The sequence below is a fragment of the Frieseomelitta varia genome, unplaced genomic scaffold (assembly GCF_011392965.1).
Source record: "Frieseomelitta varia isolate USP_RPSP 00005682 unplaced genomic scaffold, Fvar_1.2 scaffold_411, whole genome shotgun sequence".
NCBI classification, from domain to species: Eukaryota; Metazoa; Arthropoda; class Insecta; order Hymenoptera; family Apidae; genus Frieseomelitta; species Frieseomelitta varia.
In genome coordinates this window covers 384,925-393,984 of record NW_025110159.1, presented here as the reverse complement: position 1 = coordinate 393,984, position 9,060 = coordinate 384,925, and the positions used below count along the sequence as shown (strand labels likewise).

The 9,060-nt window shown below is 46.6% G+C and overlaps 1 protein-coding gene across 1 annotated transcript in view; it reads right to left on the bottom strand.

Annotated features, from left to right (window-relative positions):
• The window catches only part of LOC122531690 (protein amalgam-like), a 238,083-nt gene that overhangs the window by 152,753 nt on the left and 76,270 nt on the right, over positions 1–9,060 (bottom strand). The window lies entirely within an intron of this gene.

The window sequence follows — 9,060 nt, the reverse complement described above, 5'->3', positions numbered from 1 at the left end:
AAAAAAAAAAAAAAAAAAAGAAAACTCGAGTGCAAAGCTCGACACGATCGGCCTTTCGATCGAGATCGCGTGGAACAGAATGGAAATCGTGCGTGACGATAACGCGCGCGCGATTGTGGAATGTTAACGAGTGCCTCGATCGTAGCTTCCACGTCGATCTCCGTCGGGGCCGTCCGTTTCTATTGCATCGCACGATCGCGTCCGTGTGTGGCCGGCAAGAATATATCGCGATACACCGCGGTGGCATCGTCATTTGAGAACATGGGTGAATATCCATATAGCGCGTCGAGCGAACGAGATAACTCGGAAACTAGCTAACGAAGAGAACTAATGAAGCAGCTCGCAAAACGAAGGGGAAGCCGACTAATAAAGTTAGCCGACGCGTATATCTAACGCGCACGTAAGAACGTACGGCCATACACGCGGAAGCGAGTTTCTGTGTTGCAATTTCCATCGTCAAACTTACGAATGAACGTAAATTTCTCGATTTAATGCCGCCGCGTATCCTCTCCGCTGGACTGGACTGGCGTGTTACTATTCCCCGGCGTGCCTCCCTTCTAATCGATTTCAAATTACGTTAAGCAGGAAATATTCGCCGCGACGATGACGTTAGATTAAGTGAAAAATACTATACAGGGACTGAAATTGTCCGAGAAACACGGCAGATCTCCGCGCCAAGGAGTATTACCGAGGCGGAGTATCCCTAAATTCCAAGGGGTTTCTCCGCGCGTGTCAGCTTGTATATTAGGCATGATATTGGAGGGGCACGCGAAAAGGATAGGATAGAAACGGATAGGATAGGACACGTGGGTCGTGGCATCGGGCGAGAGATAAGAGGCAAGTGCAAAAGGGGGGCAGATGAGATAGAGAACAGTCGGTTATACGTGACTACGGGCGAGCTCGGTATGTCTATGGAAGGTTGGCGCACCGCACCTAGACGCCGCTCGGAAAGTACAGTGGCAGTAATGGTCCACTAAATCACATTATATTGTTTCTTGAGGGGGCGAGAGAGAGAAAGAGAGAGAGAGAGAGAGAGGGTGTAGCAGGAGGGTAGGTCCACGGAAACCGTGCAAAAGGCCTCTTGCTCCTGTTGTCTGAGAGAGCTACTAGAAAACAACCAGCCGGACCGCGCCGCCTTCGTAAACCTCCTGCTAACCGCTGCCCACGGAGATTGTGGGATATATGTTTGCACACAGCGGTGCCGTTATCTACAAACACGTACGCAGAAATAGACGTACGTTCGAAAATCATATTTCCCGTACCGTATCGGTATACGGTACGAGCTTCTGCTTCGAGCATCGTCTCGAACGTCGCGGCATCGGGATGTAACTGGAACAACGACACGCGAACACGTTAGCGAATACATTCAACAATTTCAGAGCGAGCGCGCTCTCGAATCTCTTCGAACTCTTTCCTTCTCGAGGAGTCTCTTCGAACTCTTTCCTTCCAGCAGTGTTGCGAGGGTAATCGAGTAGTTTCAAGGGACATGCTGATACGATTCGTTACGACAGATTACCGGGGGAGTTACAATATCACCGACTCAGAGGAAACGAGACGTTATGGAGTTGGTCATTCTGGGGAATACCAGTATTTAATTTCGTCGGAACACGCCGCTTCGGTTTCTGTTCTGATCACGAGTTCACTAACTCTCGTTTGCAAATATATTTGAGAGAACAGAGAGACTTGTGTTGCTTAATGCTGTTAACATTCGTGAAAAGTTGCAGCCACGAGGGGGAATTTTGAGGACAAAAGGGGGGGGGGGGCAGTTGTAATATCGTTGAAATCGTTCGGTGTTCTTCGTTGCTTTATCAACGAGCGGTGGGAAACGACAACCCTCTCCTCCTCGTCGGCAATCAAAACGGATTTTTATTTTATCGGAACGTCGGGACGCAAAGACGCGGCGTTTCGATGCAAATAACGAATTTAGTTCCGACGGTGAACGTTACGTGCAAGCTATGGAACGCTCCCTTTCGGGGGAACGCGGATTCGCCATTTACACTCCGGCTCCCTTTAACGTGGAAACGAGAACGGAAACGTCGATAAAGAAAAAGAGAAAAGTGGGGAATAGAAGCTGCTCGAGAATCAACGGATGGCAGCTGCAAACAGATCTGCCGGCGAAGAAACCGAGGGAGAAAACAAAACGGGAGATACGGCCCAGACGGAAAATATTATGATACGAGAGAAGGGGGTACGAGAGAAGGAAATTAATAAAGCTGATGGAGGAATTAAGAACGGGCGTAAGCGACGCGACGGAGGTGGCCATTGTTTCGTGAAAATCGCGATGATGATAAAAATCGGTTGGAAAGAGTCGTCCGGGGAAGAGAGAGAGAGAGAGAGAGAGAAAGAGAGAGAGAGAGAGAGAGAGAGAGAAAGAGAGAGAGAGAGAGGGAGACTTTAAAATTCCTCTGAGAGGCAGCAACAGCACTTCGATGAAAGGAGCTGGCATCGACGTGAAGGGTGACGATTCCTTAATGCAACTAGCAATCGTAACGTTTACCAGGTTGAGGGCGTGCATTCCTTTTTAGCGAAGGCAGCCACCCTCCTTCCTCCGCCCCCCGGTTCTATCCCGCGCCATTGAAAAGTGGCGAGCAGATTGCAACGAAAGGGGACATTATACCTAGGAGTGGAGCTATTGACAGAGATAGCGTCGGAGAAAAGAACAAAAAAAAAAAAAGAAAAGGAGACAGGAGGATAGAGAGAGAGAGAGAGAGAGAGAGAGAGAGTGAAAAAAAGATGGCGCGAGTCTGAAAGGAACGAAGATAAGAAGCTGGTAGAAGGAAAACGTCTAGGAAAACGGCACGGGACTTGGACGGGGATGTAGGAAAGTGGGATGGTACTGAGAAATGCTAGAAGAAAGAGAGAGAAAATAAGAAGAAGGGCGGAGGTGAATGGGGAAATGGAAGGATGTGAAAAAAGTAAAATTTGTTCGTGGACGACGAAAGAGACGGAGTAGCGAACGCTGTTTTATTTTTTTCATTCAAGTCTTCTGGTATTACTTTACCAGGGGCGGAAGACGCGTTAGAAAGTATTATCTCGGTATCGTCCGCGTGAAAATGAGAGAGGAGAAAAAAAGAGAGGAAGGATAAGCAATAGGACGAGAAACGAAGAGATAGGGAAAAAGAGACGAAGCAAGCGGTTCATCTTTGAGGTTCGCCATTCTCCATTCGTTTGAACGGGAAGAAGGAGACACTCTTTCTCTTTCTCTGTACGAACAACTGCGGGCGCAAACGTTTGCCAAGGTAAAGCCGTTCATTGTGGGCATCGCCTTAAGGCAGACACTGGCGGCGGGTGCCACGCGTTCCTCCTCCGGTGAAGAGTGCTTAGCCAGGCTACAAAGGATGAAAATACGAGAAAAGCTACGAAACAAGGCAACGCAACGTGCAACGGAAGAATAACCGACCGGGCGAAAAACAGGTGCGCCAGATGCTCCGGACCGGATAAAGACGCGAAACGAGATAACGAACGGGGATTAGAGCGAGAGATTTTCGCATTTTCCATTGTAAATGGAAACACACCGACGGGCACACCACCGGGTACCCTACCATTTTCATTCTGATGAAGTACGAGATACACACGAGAAGGAAAGGAAACGAAAACTCGGGGAAAGGAAGCACCGTAAGTTCCGTCATCGACGAAAACGAACCGAAGGAGATTACGCGAGAAGACGACCGTTGCGGGGAAATAACCGGCACGGAAGGAGTAAACGACAAACAACGACGAGAGGAGGAAACAAACCGAGAACGGTTTCTCTCTCTTTCTCTCTCTCTCTCTCTCTTTCAGCCAGGCCGAGTAGTGGCAATTTCCTCGAAAATTGAGACGCGTCCCTTAACCATCTTCACCTTCCTAGACATTCCTAGCTCCTCGCTCGCCACCTTATTACATAACACGCGCAACGTCTGTCTGAAGTGAGCGATATACGTGACACTCGCCTGGTTTCCATGTGTGCCAACCCCCATGCTCGGTGAGCGGTAAACGTCTGGCAAGTTCGAGGAACGCGTTCGTCTTGTCTCGACCAGCGGACCGGTTAACTACCGGGTAGACCGTTGGTGCAACTTGCGCGTCCAACGATTCCTCGTCCCCTCGAGTAAACTCGAACGGACACTATCCCAGGACGGCTAGAAACTGTTCTAGGACAGGAAGAATTTCGACCGCGTTAACCGAGAAGCGAGTTTCCCCTTTGCTGCTTTTCCGGTAACTTTGGCGAGAGGAGGAGCAAATCCTTCGTTTTTAATACGCGGATGAAAGATGGGAGAGCATTACTCGCGAGGCGCAAAATAAAGACAGACGAGACACGAGACGTGGGGATTTCCTTGCGCGATTCCTAGGGTCAAGGAGCTGCGTCGTCGTGTTATGTAGAATTAAAATGAGGTTGCGTCTACGGCAACTGCCGCAGTTATCCGCAGTGTCTCCGCGGGAATTCCGAGGTTACGCTCTCACGAGATTCCGGCAAGCGCGCGATCGGCCGACTTGCAGACAGTGAGAACACTTTGGCAAGTTTGCTGCGCGGTCTTAACGAAGCGAAAGCTACCGGTAAACCGAAAGAGTACGGCCGTCCGGCAAAGCTCTCCAGATAAGAGGCCCTTTATACTCTAATTCTCGTGAATGGGTCGCGGTTTATTCGATCGTAAACGGAAATGCAAATGTAACTAAAGCAACGAACCAACATCATCCGCGATCTCGCTCTCCGGTAACAAAAATGCACGCTTGTGCTTTCTGCTGCCGTCACTTTTTAACGCGTTCAATTATCCGCCCGGGGGATTGTTGTTTCAATCAGATTTTAACGTTCGGAGTCACAAGCAGATTTATCGTTGGTAAAGTTGTAATTAATGAAACACGGTCTGCGCCGGAACTTCTTTGCGTTTATCGCTCTCGACGTTCCTCTGTTAGTGTGTGTGTGTGTGTGTGTGTGTGTGTGTGTGTATGTGTTTATCTTCAACCGTATTATCCCTCTTTCAGCCTTTGTCCGCCCGGCTTAATCCGCGCCACGATTTTTTGTCCTATCTTTGTGCCTGGCAAACCCTTCTCCTCGCGTTTCTCTTCGATTTCATTTCGAATAGCTCGGATATCCACGGCGACGCCCTTATTACTAGTTTTAATTAAAACTCTGCGATATGGCGCTACGATATACAGAGCCACCACGCCAACGTGTTCCTCCTCCGGGAGTCGCTCAATTATTTTTTTCCCCCCTTCTTTTTCTCGTTTTTTTTTTCGTAACCGAGCTCTTTTCCCAGAAGCTCGCGCTCCGGAAGGACCGGACCTTTAATCAAGCACAAACGAGATATATTTCGGTAAATATTTCCTTGCGTAACTATACGTATATATACGGTACGCACATCGTTACGGTGTACGGTAACGGGCATACGTTTCAATCAGCTCTCAAAACGCGTACAACTAAGGGACAGAGGGGAAGAAAGTCTTGATACATTTTGGATTCTACGGTGTCGCGCGGCAGGCAGAACTTTATGAAACGCCGACAAAGCGGCCACATTCTATTTACCCGTGCTGTTCGAGTTTTTCGCTCAGGGCCAGCCTCCGTTTATTGCCTCCGTTCCGCCGTTCTGCTCGTAATTTTGTTGACACGGCGAGGATGCGTGGGAAACGCGTGGTAATCGCCGAATCTCCGCGCTCCCGTTAAAAGGATATATTCCCGAATAATGCGTAATATACTACGAGTATATCTCTCTCGGAAGTCAGAGACTCATTAACCCTCTCGCTGTGAGAGAGGATCCAAGGGAGTCTGGATATTTGAAATGTATCGTACTCGAGCGTTACTCTCTGACAGATTATAAAATCTTCATAACAGGGTGAAAAAAAAATATTTTTCTGCGTTCTTTCAAGGAAATTGTATCGATTCGAAGTTGTAAAATTTTTGCGTAAACTTTTCTATTGTCTGTAGGTTTCTTAACTTGTCACCGTTGTTCTCATCAAAATCTAAATTTCAAGCAAACAGTGTACATTTCATCAGAATGGGTGTCAAACTACTCTTTAAACAGTCGGCTGTTTCAAAATATATTGTACGCAAAATTGATATCTCTTGTCCTTCGTCAGTCTTTTCTAAAAATATCTCTATATTCACGCGATCCTGTTACATCCACTTTATTTCAACAAGATTTACGAAAATATTATACAGAACGTTTTGCTTGACTTTTGTACGAACAAAGATATTTCTGAAATTCTTTTGCTTTATATCTCATTTCCTTCATTGTCTCGAAACAATCTTGAGGAAAAAATTTTATTGCTTCTTCTCCTTTTTCTGGACCGAAAGCATTATAGGTATCTGAATACAGGTTTTTTTTTTTAAATAAAACCTCAAAATAAAAGGAAAAACTAATTTTAAATTAAATTTATGTTCAAACATGATTTTTTCATTATGTTTTAAAAATCATTTATTTTAGTAGGAAATGATTTTTGGCCCATCCTATATTTCTTGACAAATAAATTATTTAATTCTATAAATTTATTTACCATCCAGTGTATCATGTAGAGGATGATTTAAATGAATTCCAAGATAAATTTCAAAAGGTAGTAGATTTTTATGCATTCTACGCTAGGAGTAGTCGTTAAAATTTTTTTTTTTTTTTTTTTCAAATTCTGTTTCCTCACGGTTGCGTTCACGAAAGTGTATAAATTTCCATAGCTGATAAATCTGGCGTCCGGGGCAACGTTTGCATAATCGCGAGTTCATCGTTAACGATCGTTTGGCGATAACCTCGTCATCCGAAATATTCCTAATCGAACTAAGAACATGCGGCCGGTGAATCGAAACCGATATCCGATCCGATCGCACCGCCACCACCATCGCCGAGGGTTCGTTTGGACCGCGTAAAATCCTCCCCGGTGGAAAATCTCGATACGATTTCAGGCACGTAACCGTAAAAATTCGAGATTCCACGAGCTCACGCAACGGTATTTAGCATGGAACCACGCGGTTTCCGATATTCCCGGCCGCAGCTCCGCACACGGGAACGAAGGAGGCAGCAAATTTTCTAGCGGGCCATCGAGCGCGCCACGTGGATTTCAGCCGAGGGCCGAGGTCTGAAGCGTTCTCGAAATTCCTGTCTGCTTCGCGGCTATTTGACAGAACCGATTCCGTCTGTTGGAATGGCTTCAGCCATCGTGATCATCCATCGCCAGTCTCGATAATCCCCGTAATTGGAACCGAGGAAATTTATCCGAGCCTACCGGATCACCGCCGTACACGCGCGGCAAGTATGGAGAAAACAGATTGACAGCGATATTGGCACACCGTTAATTGCATTACCCTCGACTATCCTTCCCTCCCGCCTCTGTATGATCGATTGGCAAACAATGCGAAACGACGACCAGAGAAAACCTATTTTTTTCCTTTTTTTTTTGGCTTGTCCTTCCGTGAACGATTTCAAGAACGAGTCTCTTTGTTTTTTTATTGGCTCATCTTCGATTTGGCTACGTCTCGTAATTTTTTCTTTTTCTCTTTTCAACAATTCCTCGAATTCGCATGCTTCTCGTCACCGCGATCAAATCAACAATTAACGAAGACGAATCAGTTTTTGACAACTCGCCTTTGTTCCGTGAAAATATTCGCAACGAGCACGCGTGACAAGTGTGACACGATCCTTTCAGAGCTTCAGGCGAGTTGACTAAACCCGAATACTCGAAACTGATGATTTTGGCTGGTTAAAACTGGAAATCGAGCCGGAAAAAACGTAACGACGAGATCCGACAAATTTTCGATCCCGCGGACCTGTTCGACGAAATATAATTTTCGCGCGTGTGTGCTTTCGTTATACGAAACAGGGTGGGCGAAACGCGTGGTGGGAGGGGAGGGGGCAGAAGCGGCGGCGGAGCTCTTGAGCGTTCAAATTAATTGCAGAATAACCAGAGGAGACAACAAAGCGAAAACTGTTTGCGCACATCAATAAGAAAGGACAACTATGTCGTGGAGTGGTCGCCCGGTTTCGGGATGGTTGCGCGTTTCGCGGGATAGTTTGCTTGCGCGTTTGATGGACAAGTAGAGAGAGCTGCAGAGTAGCTTAATAGCAATATTGGTCACTGTTAACTGTACGGTCGTAATTAGACCCGTGGCTATTGGTATTCTGAGGGATTCCTGAAGCTAACCCCCCCCCCCCCTCCTCTCTTCCTCCACCACCGCCGACAGAGCGCAGCGCGACATAATTTACCGAAATAGCTGTACGATCGCGGCCGGCATACCTTTGATAACGTCATTAAATGCGCATTCTGCGGTACGGACACGGCCGCCGAGCCAATTTTGCGCGACAACAAAGGGCGGAGGGCAAGCCCGAACGGGGCAAGCCCTTCTGTCGATAAATCAATTTCTCGCGAGCTTTACGAGCTTTTCTCTCTACACCCGTTACTTCTCCCTCTCGACACTTTACCGTTCGTTCAGCTCCGGCGCGCAATCGTAGTTTTCAATCTTTCTTTCGTTACGGCAACTTTGGAATATTCTTCTCCTTTTTTCCTTGTTTTCTTTTTTTTTTTTTTTTTTTGCTTGTCACTTTTCTGGTTTCCAGAAACTGTTTTTGGCATTTTTGGTATTTTTAATTGCAAAATTAAACCAGAAAATTTGACGAAAACTCTCACCGGCGACAGCAGGGCAAGAAACAATTGGTGAAACGCCAACGTGTTGACATAATAACATCCGACGAATCTCTGGAACGGCGATTCCAGAAAATGAAACACTCGTCGGAAAATTTGCCATTTGCACCCCCGTCGTAAAACGCGAATCCATTCTGCCCCGACGCGCGTCGGCCGCGTTTCTCGATGACCTCGATTTCCGCGCTGATTCCAGCCGCATTACCGGAAGTGCCTTATTTTCATCCGCGCGGATACCACCCTTTTCGTTTCACTTAATAACGACGCGACGGCACAGAAATTCAGATTTCATTTCAGAGCTACTTTAATTTACGAATTTAATTTCGTAGCATTCTTCTTGTTTGTCCGCTACTTCAAAGTCTCAGTTGATTTTTCTCTTCAACCATGGAATGTACGAATTTACAATCAATCGATTGTAAAGAAAGTCGGTAGTACGTAAAATTTATATCGAAGGGAAAACATAAAGCA